The sequence below is a fragment of the Schistocerca americana genome, chromosome 6, assembly GCF_021461395.2.
Source record: "Schistocerca americana isolate TAMUIC-IGC-003095 chromosome 6, iqSchAmer2.1, whole genome shotgun sequence".
In the NCBI taxonomy this organism is placed as follows: Eukaryota; Metazoa; Arthropoda; class Insecta; order Orthoptera; family Acrididae; genus Schistocerca; species Schistocerca americana.
In genome coordinates, this window is record NC_060124.1 from 616,302,558 (window position 1) to 616,319,738 (window position 17,181).

The following is a 17,181-nucleotide window of genomic DNA, read 5'->3' on the forward strand; positions in this document are numbered from 1 at the left end:
GGTACTGGTCAACTTAGAAGTCTGAAATTTTTATGACGTAGTGACATAGGTCCCTATTACATACTGAAACAACGATTTTTTAATTACTTGATTTACAAAAGACTTAGGGGTGATAGTCTAGTAAAAAGCGATGGAAAAAATTTACTTAAAAATAAATGTACAATATCTCTGTAAGAAAATACTTTGACAATAAACTGTTGTTTCAGTATTGTTGTAACATATGAATGCACATACAGTAAAATTTTTACCTCTCTGTCTCCAGTAGTTTGTGAGAAAATGTTCCCTATAGTAGGCATATATTAACATTGCGGGGATAGGTGATTCCGTATCCCCTTAGTACAAGAATAGAGACACTTCTTACAAGCGGTGCTTTGAGCATTCCCTCCGAGACCAGTATTAGTTTCCGATACACCACTGCAGGTTCAAGGTATTCCTTGGACCTTAACATTGCCTATGAAACACAGATATCGCATCGGAATTAAATACAAAAGGCACAAGGCCGCCTTAAGTACAAGAATAGGGACACTTTTTACAGTCGGTGCTTTGAGCATTCCCTCTGAGAGCAGTATTAGTTTCCGATACACCACTGCAGGTTCAATGTATTCCTTGGACATACACATTGACGACGAAACACTGAAATTACATCGAAATTAAATACAAAAGGCACAATGCCGCCTTAAGTGCAAGAAGAGTGAGACTTCTTAGAGTCTGTGTTTTGATCCTTTCCTGTGAGACCAGTATTAGTTTCCGATTCACCACTGTGGGTTCAATGAATTCCTTGATCATACACATTGACGATGAAACACTCAAATTACTTCGGAATTAAATACAAAAGGCAGAATGCCGCCTTAAGTGCCAGAAGAGTGAGACTACTTAGTGTCTGTGCTTCGATCCTTTCCTGTGAGATCTGTATTACTTTCCGATTCACCACTGCAGGCACAATTTATTCCTTGGACCTACTCAATGACGAAGAAACACAGAACTTACATCGGAATTAAATACAAAAGGCACAATTCCGTCTTAAGTACAAGAATAGTGACTCTTCTACAGTCTGTGCCTTGAACACTCCCTGTGTGACCAGTATTAGTTTCCGATGCACCACTGGACGTTCATTGTATTCCTTGGACCTAAACATTGACGATGAAACACAGAAATTACATTGGAATTAAATACAAAAGGCACAATGCCGCCTTTAGTGGAAGATGAGTGAGACTTCTTAGTATCTGTGCTTTGATCCTTTAATGTGAGACCAGTATTAGTTTCCGATACAAAACTGCAGTGTCAATGTATTCCTTGGACCTTCACATTGACGATGAAACACAGAAATCGCATCGGAATTAAATACAAGAAGCACAATGCCGCGTAAAGTAGAAAATCAGAGACTCTTAAACAGTCTGTGCCTTGAACACTCCCTGTGAGACCAGTACTAGTTTCCGATACACCACTGCAGGCTCAATGTATTCCTTGGACCTACACATTGACGATGAAACACAGAAATTACATCGGAATTAATTACAAAAGGCACAAAACCGCCTGAAGTACAAGAATAGTGACTCTTCTTACAGTCTGTGATTTAAGCATTCCCTGTGAGACCAGTTTGAGATACCGATGCACCAATGCAGGATTAATGTATTACTTGGTCCCACACACTGACGATGAAACACAGAGATTGCATTGGATTTAAATACAAAAGGCAAAATGCCGCCGTAAGTACACAAATAGTGACTCTTCTTACAGTCTGTGCAATGAGCATTCCGTGTGAGACCAGTATTAGTTACCGATAAGCCACTGCAGGTTCCATGTTTTAATTGGACCTTCACATTGACGATGAAACGCAGATATTGCATCGCAATTAAATACAAAAGGCACTATGCCGCCTTAAGTACAAGAATAGAGACTCTTGTTACAGTAGAGCTTTGAGCATTCCCTGTGAGACCAGTATTAGTTTCCGATACACCACTGCAGGTTCAATGTATTCCTTGGACCTTCACATGGACGATGAAATACAGAAATCGCATCGGAATTAAATACAAAAGGCACAATGCCGGCTTAAGTACAAGAATAGAGACTCTTCTTACAGTTAGTGCTTTGAGCATTCCCTGTGAGACCAGTATTAGTTTCCGATTCACCACTGTAGGTTCAATGTATTCCTTGGACATACACATTGACGATGAAACAGTGATATTACATCGGAATTAAATACAAAAGGCACAATGCCGCCTTAAGTGCAAGAAGAGTAAGACTTCTTAGAGTCTGTGCTTTGATCTTTTCCTGTGAGACCAGTATTAGTTTCCGATACACCACTGCAGGTTCAATGTATTCCTTGGACCTTCACATTGACGATGAAACACAGAAATCGCATCGGAATTAAATACAAAAGGCACTATGCCGCCTTAAGTACAGGAATAGAGACTCTTGTTACTGTCGGTGCTTTGAGCATTCCCTGTGAGACCAGTATTAGTTTCCGATACACCACTGCAGGTTCAATGCATTCCTTGGACCTTCACATGGACGATGAAATACAGAAATCGCATCGGAATTAAATACAAAAGGCACAATGCCGGCTTAAGTACAAGAATAGAGACTCTTCTTACAGTTAGTGCTTTGAGCATTCCCTGTGAGACCAGTATTAGTTTCAGATTCACCACTGTAGGTTCAATGTATTCCTTGGACATACACATTGACAATGAAACAGTGATATTACATCGGAATTAAATACAAAAGGCACAATGCCGCCTTAAGTGCAAGAAGAGTAAGACTTCTTAGAGTCTGTGCTTTGATCTTTTCCTGTGAGACCAGTATTAGTTTCCGATACACCACTGCAGGTTCCATGTATTCCTTGGACCTTCACATTGACTATGAAACACTGAAATCGCATCGGAATTAAATACAAAAGGCACAATGCCGGCTTAAGTACAAGAATAGCGACTCCTCTTACAGTTAGTGCTTTGAGAATTCCCTGAGAGGCCAGTATTAATTTCCGATACACCACTGCAGGTTCAATGTATTCCTTGTCATACACATTGCCGATGAAACACTGAAATTACATCGGAATTAAATACAAAAGGCAAATTGCCGCCTTAAGTGCAAGAATAGAGACTCTTCTTACAGTCGGTGCTTTGAGCAATCCCTGTGAGACCAGTATTAGTTTCCGATACACAACTGCAGGTTCAGTGTAATCCTTGGACCTTCACATTGACGATGAAACGCAGAAATCGCGTCGGAATTAAATACAAAAGGCAACAATGCCGCCTTAAGTACAAGAATAAGGAATCTTCTTACAGTCGGTGCTTTGAGCATTCACTGTGAGACCAGTATTAGTTTCCGACACACCACTGCAGGTTCAATATATTCCTTGGACCTTCACATTGACGATGAAACACAGAAATTACATCGGAATTACATACAAAAGAAAGAATGCCGCCTTAATGCAAGAAAAGTGAGACATCTTAGAGTCCATTCTTTGATCCTTTCCTGTGAGACCAGTATTAGTTTCCGATGCACCACTGCAGGTTCAATGTATTTCTTGGAGCTTCGCATTGACGATGAAACACAGAAATCGCATCGGAATAAATACAAGAAGCACAATGCCGCGTAAAGTACAAGATCAGAGACTCTTCTACAGTCTGTGCCTTGAACACTCCCTGTGTGACCAGTATTACTTTCCGATGCACAACTGCAGGCTCAATGTATTCCTTGGACCTAAACATTGACGATGAAATACAGAAATTACATCGGAATTAAATACAAAAGGCACAATGCCGCCTTTAGTGCATGATGAGTGAGACTTTTTAGAATCTGTGCTTTGATCCTTTAATGTGAGACCAGTATTAGTTTCCGATACATAACTGCAGGTTCAAAGTCTTCCTTGGACCTTCACATTGACTATGAAACACAGAAATCGCATCGGAATTAAATACAAAAGGCACAGTGCCGGCTTAAGTACAAGAATAGAGACTCCTCTTACAGTTAGTGCTTTGTGCATTCCCTGTGAGGCCAGTATTAATTTCCGATACACCACTGTAGGTTCAATGTATTCCTTGTCGTACACATTGACGATGAAACACTGAAATTACGTCGGAATTAAATACAAAATTCACAATGCCGCCTTAAGTGCAAGAATAGAGACTCTTCTTACAGTCGGTGCTTTGAGCATTCCCTGTGAGACCAGTATTAGTTTCCGATACACCACTACAGGTTCAATGTATTCCTTGGACATACACATTGACGATGAAATACTGAAATTGCATCGGAATTAAATACAAAAGGCACAATGCCGCCTTAAGTGCTAGGAGAGTGAGGCTTCTTAGGGTCTGTGCCTTGATCCTTTCCTGTGAGACCAGTATTAGTTTCCGATACACCACTGCAGGTTCATTGTATTCCTTGGACCTTCACATTGACGATGAAACACAGAAATCGCATCGGAAATAAATGCAAAAGGCACAATGCCGCCTTAAGTACAAGAATAGAGACACTTCTTACAGTCGGTGCTTTGAGTATTGCCTCTGAGAGCAGTATTAGTTTCCGATACACCACTGCAGGTTCAAGGTATCCCTTGGACCTTCACATTGACTATGAAACACAGAAATCGCATCGGAATTAAATACAAAATGCACAACCCGCCTTAAGTACAAGAATAGGGACTCCTCTTACAGTCGGTGCTTTGAGCATTCCCTGTGAGACCAGTATTAGTTTCCGATACACCACTGCAGGTTCAATGTATTTCTTGGACCTTCTCATTGACGATGAAACACAGAAATCGCATCGGAATGAAATACAAAAGGCACAATGCCGCCTTTAGTGCATGATGAGTGAGACTTCTTAGAATCTGTGCTTTGATCCTATAATGTGAGACCAGTATTACTTTCCGATACACGACTGCACGGTCAAACTATTCCTTGGACCTTCACACTGACTATGAAACACAGAAATCGCAACGGAATTAAATACAAAAGGCACAATGCCGGCTTAAGTACAAGAATAGAGACACTTCTTACAAGCGGTGCTTTGAGCATTCCCTCCGAGACCAGTATTAGTTTCCGATACACCACTGCAGGTTCAAGGTATTCCTTGGACCTTCACATTGACTATGAAACACAGATATCGCATCGGATTTAGATACAAAAGGCACAAGGCCGCCTTAAGTACAAGAATAGAGACACTTCTTACAGTCGGTGCTTTGAGCATTCCCCCTGAGAGCAGTATTAGGTTCCGATACACCACTGCAAGTTCAATGTATTCCTTGGACATACACATTGACGATGAAACACTGAAATTACATCGAAATTAAATACAAAAGGCACAATGCCGCCTTAAGTGCAAGAGGAGTGAGATCTCTTAGAGTCTGTGTTTTGATCCTTTCCTGTGAGACCAGTATTAGTTTCCGATCCACCACTGTGGGTTCATTGTGTTCCTTGGACATACACATTGACGATGAAACACAGAAATTACCTCGGAATTAAATACAAAAGGCACATTGCCGCCTTAAGTGCAAGAAGAGTGAGACTTCTTAGAGTCTGTGCTTTGGTCCTTTCCTGTGAGACCAGTATTAGTTTCCGATTCACCACTGCAGGCTCAAAGTATTCCTTGGACCTACTCATTGACGATGAAACACAGAACATACAGCGGAATTAAACACAAAAGGCACAATTCCGTCTTAAGTACAAGAATAGTGACTCTTCTTACAGTCTGTGATTTGAGCATTAACTGTGAGACATGTATTAGATACCGAAGCACCAATGCAGGAATAATGTATCCCTTGGACCCACACATTGACGATGAAACACAGAAGTTTCATTGGAATTAAATACAAAAGGCACGATGCTGCCTTAAGTGCAAGAAGAGTGAGACTTCTTAGAGTCTGTGCTTTGATCCTTTACAGTGAAACAAGTATTAGTTTCCAATACACCACTGTAGGTTCAATGTATTCCTTGGATACACACATTGACAATCAAACACTGAAATTACGTCGGAATTAAATACAAAAGGAACAATGCCGCCTCAAGTACAAGAACGGAGTCTCTTCTGACAGTCGGTGGTTTATGAATTCCCTGTGAGACCAGTATTAGTTTCTGATACACGACTGCAGGTTCGATGTATTCCTTGGAGTTTCACATTGACGATGAGACACAGAAATCGCATCGGAATTAAATACAAAAGGCACAATGCCGCCTTAAGTGCAAGATGAGTGAGACTTCTTAGTATCTGTGCTTTGATCCTTTAATGTGAGACCCGTATTAGTTTCTGATACAGCACTGCAGGTTCAATGTATTACTTGGACTTTCACATTGACGATGAAACGCAGAAATCGCATCGGAATTAAGTACAAGAAGCACAATGCCTCGTAAAGTACAAGACCAGAGACTCATCTACAGTCTGTGCCTTGAACACTCCCTGGGAGACCAATATTCGTTTCCGATACACCACTGCAGGCTCAATGTATTCCTTGGACCTACACATTGACGATGAAACACTGAAATAACATCGGAATTAAATACAAACGGCACAATGCCGGTTTGAGAGCAAGAAGAGTGAGACTTCTTAGAGGCTGTGATTTGATCCTTTATTGTGAAACCAGTATTAGTTACCGATACACCACTGCAGGTTGAATGTATTCCTTGGACCTTCACATTGACGATGAAACACAGAAATCGCATCGGAATTAAATGCAGAAGGCACCATGCCCCCGTAAGTACAAGAATAAAGACTCTTCTTACAGTCGGTGCTTTGAGCATTCCCTGTGAGACCAGTATTAGTTTCCGATACACCACTGCAGGTTCAATGTATTCCTCGGACATACACATTGACGATGAAACACTGAAAATACATCGGAATTAAATACAAAAGGCACAATGCCGCCTTAAGTGCAAGAAGAGTGTGCGTTGTTAGAGTCTGTGCTTTGATCCTTTCCTGTGAGACCAGTATTAGTTTCCGATACACCACTGCAGGTTCAATGTATTCCTTGGACATACACATTGACGATGAAACACAGAAATTGCATTGGAATTAAATACAAAAGGCACAATGCTGCCGTAAGTACAAAAATAGTGACTCTTCTTACAGTCGGTGCTTTGAGCTTTCCCTGTGAGACCAGTATTAGTTTCCGATACACCACTGCAGGTTCATTGTATTCCTTGGACCTTCACATTGACGATGAAACACAGAAATCACATCGGAATTAAATACGTGAAGCACAATGCCGCGTAAAGTACAAGATCAGAGACTCTTCAACAGTCTGTGCTTTGAACACTCTCTGTGAGACCAGTATTAGTTTCCGATACACAACTGCAGGCTCAATGTATTCCTTGGACCTACACATTGACGATGAAACACAGAAATTACATCGGAATTAAATACAAAAGGCACAAAACCTCCTTAAGTACAAGAATAGTGACTCTTCTTACAGTCTGTGATTTGAGCATTCCCTGTGATACCAGTTTTAGATACCGATGCCCCGTAGCAGGATTAATGTATTACTTGGTCCCACACATTGACGATGATACACAGAGATTGCATTGGATTTAAATACAAAAGGCACAATACGGCCTTAAGTACAAGAATAGAGACTCTTCTTACAGTCGGTGCTTTGAGCATTCACTGTGAGACCAGTATTTGTTTCCGATACACCACTGCAGGTTCAATGTATTCCTTGGACATACACATTGAAGATGAAACACTGAAATTAAATCAGAATTAAATACAAAAGGCACAATGACGCCTTAAGTGCAAGAATGGTGAGACTTCTTAGAGGCTGTGCATGATCTTTTAATGTGAGACAAGTATTAGTTTCCGATACACCACTGCAGGTTCAATGAATTCCTTGGACATACACATTGTCGCTGAAACAGTGAAATTACATTGGAATTAAATACAAAAGGCACAATGCCGCCTTAAGTACAAGAATAGAGACTCTTCTTACGGTCGTTGCTTTAAGCAATCCCTGTGAGACCAGTATTAGTTTCCGATACACCACTGCATGTTCGATGTATTCCTTGGACATACACATTGACGATGAAACACTGAAATTACATCGGAATTAAAAACAAAACTATCAATGCCGCCTCAAGTACATGAACAGAGTCTCTTCTGACAGTCGGTGCTTTGTGAATTCCCTGTGAGACCAGTATTAGTTTCTGATACACGACTGCAGGTTCAATGAATTCCTTGGAGTTTCACATTGACGATGATACACAGAAGTTACATCGGAATTATATACAAAAGGCACAATGCCGCCTTAAGTACACGAATAGAGACTCTTCTTACAGTCGGTGCTTTGAGAATTCCCTGTGAGACCAGTATTAGACTCCGATACACCACTGCAGGTTCATTGTATTCCTTGGACCTTCGCATTGGCGATGAAACACTGAAATTACATCGGAATTAAACACAAAAGGCACCATGCCGCCTTAAGTGCCAGAAGAGTGAGACTTTATACTCTGTGCTTTGATCCTTTCCAGTGAGACCATTATTAGCTTCCGATACATCACTGCTGGTTCAATGTATTCCTTGGACCTTCACATTGGCGATGAAACACAGATATCGCATCGGAATTAAATACAAAAGGCACAATGTCGCCTTAAGTGCAAGAATGGAGACTCTTCTTACAGTCGGTGCTTTGAGAATTCCCTGTGAGACCAGTATTAGTTTCTGATAGACCAATGCCGGTTCAATCTATTCCTAGGACTTTCACATTGACGAAGAAACACAGAAATCGCATCGGAGTTAAATACAAAATGCAAAATGCCGCCTTAAATACAAGAATACAGACTCGTCTTACAGTCGGTGATTTGAGCATTCCCTGTGAGACCAGTATTAGGTTCCGATACACCACTGCAGCTTCCATGTATTCCTTGGACCTTCACATTGACGATGAAATACACAAATCGCATCGGAATTGAATACAAAAGGCACAATGTCGCCTTAAGTTCAAGAATACAGACTCTTCCTACAGTCGGTGCTTGGAGCATTCCCAGTGAGACCAGTATTAGTTTCCGATACACCACTGCAGGTTCAAAGTATTCCTTGGACCTTCACATTGACGATGAAACACAGAAATTGCATCGGAATTAAATGCAAAATACACAATGTCGCCTTAAGTACAAGAATAGAGACTCTTCTTACAGTCGGTGTTTTGAGCATTCCCTGTGAGACCAGTATTAGTTTCCGAAACACCACTGCAGGTTCAATGTATTCCTTGGACATACACATTGACGATGAAACACTGAAATTACATCGGAATTAAATACAAAAGGCACAATGCCGTCTTAAGTACAAGAATAGAGACTCTTCATACAGACGGTGCTTTGAGCATTCCCTGTGAGACCAGTATTAGTTTCCGATACACCTCTGCAGGATCAATGTATTCCTTGGAAGTTCACATTGACGATGAAACACAGTAATTACATCGGAATGAAATACAAAAGGCACAATGCCGCCTTAATTGCAAGAATAGAGACTCTTCTTACAGTCGGTGCTTTGAGCATTCCCTGTGAGACCAGTATTAGTTTCTGATAGACCACTGCCGTTTCAATCTATTCATAGGATTTTCACATTGACGAAGTAACACAGAAATTGCATCGGAGTTAATAAAAAAGGCAAAATGACGCCTTAAATACAAGAATAGAGACTCTTCTTACAGTCGGTGCTTTGAGCATTCCCTGTGAGACCAGTATTAGTTTCCGATACGCCACTGCAGGTACAATGTATTCCTTGGACCTTCACATTGACGATGAAACACATAAATCGCATCGGAATTAAATACAAAAAGCACAATGCCGCCTTAAGTACCAGAATAGAGACTCTTCTTACAGTCGGTGTTTTGAGCATTCCCTGTGAGACCAGTATTAGTTTCCGAAACACCACTGCAGGTTCAATGTATTCCTTGGACATACACATTGACGATGAAACACTGAAATTACATCGGAATTAAATACAAAAGGAACAATGCCGCCTCAAGTACAAGAATAGAGTCTCTTCTGACAGTCGGTGCTTTGTGAATTCCCTGTGAGACCAGTATTAGTTTCTGATACACGACTGCAGGTTCAATATTTTCCTTGGAGTTTCACATTGACGATGAGACACAGAAGTTACATCGGAATTATATACAAAAGACACAATGCCGCCTGAAGTACACGATTAGAGACTCTTCTTACAGTCGGTGCTTTGAGAATTCCCTGTGAGACCAGTATTAGACTCCGATACACCACTGCAGGTTCAATGTATTCCTTGGACCTTCACATTGGCGATGAAACACTGAAATTACATCGGAATTAAATACAAAAGGCACAATGCCGCCTTAAGTGCAAGAAGAGTGAGACATTATAGTCTCTGCTTTGATCCTTTCCAGTGAGACCATTACTAGCTTCCGGTACATCACTGCTGGTTCAATGCATTCCTTGGACCTTCACATTGCCGATGAAACACAGATATCGCATCGGAATTAAATACAAAAGGCACAATGTCGCCTTAAGTGCAAGAATAGATACCCTTCTTACAGTCGGTGCTTTGAGAATTCCCTGTGAGACCAGTATTAGTTTCTGATAGACCAATGCCGGTTCAATTTATTCCAAGGATTTTCACATTGACGAAGAAACACAGAAATCGCATCGGAGTTAAATACAAAAGGCAAAATGCCGCCTTAAATACAAGAATACAGACTCTTCTTACAGTTGGTGATTTGAGCATTCCCTGTGAGACCAGTATTAGTTTCCGATACACCACTGCAGGTTCAATGTATTCCTTGGACCTTCACATTGACGATAAAACACCGAAATTGCATCGGAATTAAATACAAAAGGCACAATGCCGCCGAAAGTACAAGAATTGAGACTCTTCTTACGGTCGGTGCTTTAAGCAATCCCTGTAAGACCAGTATTAGTTTCCGATACACCACTGCAGGTTCCATGTATTCCTTGGACCTTCACATTGACGACGAAACACACAAATCGCATCGGAATTAAATACAAAAGGCACAATGTCGCCTTAAGTTCAAGAATACAGACTCTTCCTACAGTCGGTGCTTGGAGCATTCCCAGTGAGACCAGTATTAGTTTCCGATACACCACTGCAGGTTCAAAGTATTCCTTGGACCTTCACATTGACGATGAAACACAGAAATTGCATCGGAATTAAATGCAAAATACACAATGTCGCCTTAAGTACAAGAATAGAGACTCTTCCGACAGTCGGTGTTTTGAGCATTCCCTGTGAGACCAGTATTAGTTTCCGATACACCACTGCAGATTCAATGTATTCCTTGGACATACACATTGACGATGAAACACTGAAAAACATCGGAATTAAACACAAAAGGCACAATGCCGCCTTAAGTACAAGAATAGAGAGTCTTCTTACAGTCGGTGCTTTGAGCATTCCCTGTGAGACCAGTATTAGTTTCTGATACACGACTGCAGGTTCAATGTATTCCTTGGAGTTTCACATTGACGATGAGTCACAGAAGTTACATCGGAATTATATACAAATAGCACAATGCCGCCTTAAGTACACGAATAGAGACTCTTCTTACAGTCGGTGCTTTGAGAATTCCCTGTGAGACCAGTATTAGACTCCGAAACACCACTGCAGGTTCCATGTATTCCTTGGACCTTCACATTGGCGATGAAACACTGACATTACATCGGAATTAAATACAAAAGGCACAATGCCGCCTTAAGTGCAAGAAGAGTGAGACTTTATAGTCTGTGCTTTGATCGTTTCCAGTGAGACCATTATTAGCTTCCGATTCATCACTGCTGGTTCAATGTATTCCTTGGACCTTCACATTGGCGATGAAACACAGATATCGCATCGGAATTAAATACAAAAGGCACAATGTCGCCTTAAGTGCAAGAATAGAGACTCTTCTTACAGTCGGTGCTTTGAAAATTCCCTGTGAGACCAGTATTAGTTTCTGATAGACCAATGCCGGTTCAATTTATTCCACGGACTTTAACATTGACGTAGAAACAAAGAAATCGCATCGGAGTTAAATACAAAAGGCAAAATGCCACCTTCAATACAAGAATACAGACTCTTCTTACAGTCGGTGATTTGAGCATTCCCTGTGAGACCAGTATTAGTTTCCGATACACCACTGCAGGTTCAATGTATTCCTTGGACCTTCACATTGACGATGAAACACAGAAATTGCATCGGAATTAAATACAAAAGTCACAATGCCGCCGTAAGTAAAAGAATTGAGACTCTTCTTACGGTCGGTGCTTTAAGCAATCCCTGTGAGACCAGTATTAGTTTCCGATACACCACTGCAGGTTCAATGTATTTCTTGGACCTTCACATTGACAATGAAACACACAAATCGCATCGGAATTAAATACAAAAAGCACAATGTCGCCTTAAGTTCAAGAATACAGACTCTTCTTACAGTCGGTGCTTGGAGCATTCCCAGTGAGACCAGTATTAGTTTCCGATACACCACAGCAGGTTCAAAATATTCCTTGGACCCTCACATTGACGATGAAACACATAAATCGCATCGGAATTAAATACAAAATACACATTGACGCCTTAAGTACAAGAATAGAGACTCTTCTTACAGTCGGTGTTTTGAGCATTCCCTGTGAGACCAGTATTAGTTTCCGAAACACCACTGCAGGTTCAATGTATTCCTTGGACATACACATTGACGATGAAACACTGAAATTACATCGGAATTAAATACAAAAGGCACAATGCCGTCTTAAGTACAAGAATAGAGACTCTTCATACAGACGGTGCTTTGAGCATTCCCTGTGAGACCAGTATTAGTTTCCGATACACCTCTGCAGGATCAATGTATTCCTTGGAAGTTCACATTGACGATGAAACACAGTAATTACATCGGAATGAAATACAAAAGGCACAATGCCGCCTTAATTGCAAGAATAGAGACTCTTCTTACAGTCGGTGCTTTGAGCATTCCCTGTGAGACCAGTATTAGTTTCTGATAGACCACTGCCGTTTCAATCTATTCATAGGATTTTCACATTGACGAAGTAACACAGAAATTGCATCGGAGTTAATAAAAAAGGCAAAATGACGCCTTAAATACAAGAATAGAGACTCTTCTTACAGTCGGTGCTTTGAGCATTCCCTGTGAGACCAGTATTAGTTTCCGATACGCCACTGCAGGTACAATGTATTCCTTGGACCTTCACATTGACGATGAAACACATAAATCGCATCGGAATTAAATACAAAAAGCACAATGCCGCCTTAAGTACCAGAATAGAGACTCTTCTTACAGTCGGTGTTTTGAGCATTCCCTGTGAGACCAGTATTAGTTTCCGAAACACCACTGCAGGTTCAATGTATTCCTTGGACATACACATTGACGATGAAACACTGAAATTACATCGGAATTAAATACAAAAGGAACAATGCCGCCTCAAGTACAAGAATAGAGTCTCTTCTGACAGTCGGTGCTTTGTGAATTCCCTGTGAGACCAGTATTAGTTTCTGATACACGACTGCAGGTTCAATATTTTCCTTGGAGTTTCACATTGACGATGAGACACAGAAGTTACATCGGAATTATATACAAAAGACACAATGCCGCCTGAAGTACACGATTAGAGACTCTTCTTACAGTCGGTGCTTTGAGAATTCCCTGTGAGACCAGTATTAGACTCCGATACACCACTGCAGGTTCAATGTATTCCTTGGACCTTCACATTGGCGATGAAACACTGAAATTACATCGGAATTAAATACAAAAGGCACAATGCCGCCTTAAGTGCAAGAAGAGTGAGACATTATAGTCTCTGCTTTGATCCTTTCCAGTGAGACCATTACTAGCTTCCGGTACATCACTGCTGGTTCAATGCATTCCTTGGACCTTCACATTGCCGATGAAACACAGATATCGCATCGGAATTAAATACAAAAGGCACAATGTCGCCTTAAGTGCAAGAATAGATACCCTTCTTACAGTCGGTGCTTTGAGAATTCCCTGTGAGACCAGTATTAGTTTCTGATAGACCAATGCCGGTTCAATTTATTCCAAGGATTTTCACATTGACGAAGAAACACAGAAATCGCATCGGAGTTAAATACAAAAGGCAAAATGCCGCCTTAAATACAAGAATACAGACTCTTCTTACAGTTGGTGATTTGAGCATTCCCTGTGAGACCAGTATTAGTTTCCGATACACCACTGCAGGTTCAATGTATTCCTTGGACCTTCACATTGACGATAAAACACCGAAATTGCATCGGAATTAAATACAAAAGGCACAATGCCGCCGAAAGTACAAGAATTGAGACTCTTCTTACGGTCGGTGCTTTAAGCAATCCCTGTAAGACCAGTATTAGTTTCCGATACACCACTGCAGGTTCCATGTATTCCTTGGACCTTCACATTGACGACGAAACACACAAATCGCATCGGAATTAAATACAAAAGGCACAATGTCGCCTTAAGTTCAAGAATACAGACTCTTCCTACAGTCGGTGCTTGGAGCATTCCCAGTGAGACCAGTATTAGTTTCCGATACACCACTGCAGGTTCAAAGTATTCCTTGGACCTTCACATTGACGATGAAACACAGAAATTGCATCGGAATTAAATGCAAAATACACAATGTCGCCTTAAGTACAAGAATAGAGACTCTTCCGACAGTCGGTGTTTTGAGCATTCCCTGTGAGACCAGTATTAGTTTCCGATACACCACTGCAGATTCAATGTATTCCTTGGACATACACATTGACGATGAAACACTGAAAAACATCGGAATTAAACACAAAAGGCACAATGCCGCCTTAAGTACAAGAATAGAGAGTCTTCTTACAGTCGGTGCTTTGAGCATTCCCTGTGAGACCAGTATTAGTTTCTGATACACGACTGCAGGTTCAATGTATTCCTTGGAGTTTCACATTGACGATGAGTCACAGAAGTTACATCGGAATTATATACAAATAGCACAATGCCGCCTTAAGTACACGAATAGAGACTCTTCTTACAGTCGGTGCTTTGAGAATTCCCTGTGAGACCAGTATTAGACTCCGAAACACCACTGCAGGTTCCATGTATTCCTTGGACCTTCACATTGGCGATGAAACACTGACATTACATCGGAATTAAATACAAAAGGCACAATGCCGCCTTAAGTGCAAGAAGAGTGAGACTTTATAGTCTGTGCTTTGATCGTTTCCAGTGAGACCATTATTAGCTTCCGATTCATCACTGCTGGTTCAATGTATTCCTTGGACCTTCACATTGGCGATGAAACACAGATATCGCATCGGAATTAAATACAAAAGGCACAATGTCGCCTTAAGTGCAAGAATAGAGACTCTTCTTACAGTCGGTGCTTTGAAAATTCCCTGTGAGACCAGTATTAGTTTCTGATAGACCAATGCCGGTTCAATTTATTCCACGGACTTTAACATTGACGTAGAAACAAAGAAATCGCATCGGAGTTAAATACAAAAGGCAAAATGCCACCTTCAATACAAGAATACAGACTCTTCTTACAGTCGGTGATTTGAGCATTCCCTGTGAGACCAGTATTAGTTTCCGATACACCACTGCAGGTTCAATGTATTCCTTGGACCTTCACATTGACGATGAAACACAGAAATTGCATCGGAATTAAATACAAAAGTCACAATGCCGCCGTAAGTAAAAGAATTGAGACTCTTCTTACGGTCGGTGCTTTAAGCAATCCCTGTGAGACCAGTATTAGTTTCCGATACACCACTGCAGGTTCAATGTATTTCTTGGACCTTCACATTGACAATGAAACACACAAATCGCATCGGAATTAAATACAAAAAGCACAATGTCGCCTTAAGTTCAAGAATACAGACTCTTCTTACAGTCGGTGCTTGGAGCATTCCCAGTGAGACCAGTATTAGTTTCCGATACACCACAGCAGGTTCAAAATATTCCTTGGACCCTCACATTGACGATGAAACACATAAATCGCATCGGAATTAAATACAAAATACACATTGACGCCTTAAGTACAAGAATAGAGACTCTTCTTACAGTCGGTGTTTTGAGCATTCCCTGTGAGACCAGTATTAGTTTCCGAAACACCACTGCAGGTTCAATGTATTCCTTGGACATACACATTGACGATGAAACACTGAAATTACATCGGAATTAAATACAAAAGGCACAATGCCGTCTTAATTGCAAGAATAGAGACTCTTCTTACAGTCGGTGCTTGGAGCATTCCCTGTGAGACCAGTATTAGTTTCTGATAGACCACTGCCGGTTCAATCTATTCATAGGATTTTCACATTGACGAAGTAACACAGAAATCGCATCGGAGTTAATTACAAGAGGCATAATGACGCCTTAAATACAAGAATAGAGACTCTTCTTACAGTCGGTGCTTTGAGCATTCCCTGTGAGACCAGTATTAGCTTCCGATACGCCACTGCAGGTACAATGTACTCCTTGGACCTTCACATTGACGATGAAACACATAAATCGCATCGGAATTAAATACAAAAAGCACAAAGCCGCCTAAAGTACAAGAATAGAGACTCTTCTTACAGTCGGTGTTTTCAGCATTCCTGTGAGACCAATTTTTGTTTCCGATACACCACTGCAGGTTCAATGTATTTCTTGGACCTTCACATTGACGATGAAACACAGAAATCGCATCGGAATTAAATACAAGAAGCACAATGCCGCGTAAGTACAAGATCAGAGACTCTTCAACAGTCTGTGCCTTGAACACTCTCTGTGTGACCAGTATTAATTTCCAATGCACCACTGCAGGCTCAATGTATTCCTTGGACCTAAACATTGACGATGAAACACAGAAATTACATTAGAATGAAATACAAAAGGCACAATGCCGCCTTTAGTACAAGATGCGTGATACTTCTTAGAATCTGTACTTTGATCCTTTAATGTGAGACCAGTATTAGTTTCCGATACACCACTGCAGGTTCAATGTATTCCTCGGACCTGCAAAATGACTATGAAACGGAGAAAGCGCATCGGAATGAAATACAAAAGGCACAATGCCGGCTTAAGTATAAGAATAGAGACTCCTCTTACAGTTAGTGCTTTGAGCATTCCCTGTGAGGCCAGTATTAATTTCCGATACACCACTGCAGGTTCAATGTATTCCTTGGACCTTCACAATGACGATGAAACACACAAATCGCATCGGAATTAAATGCAAAAAGCACAATGTCGCCTTAAGTTCAAGAATACAGACT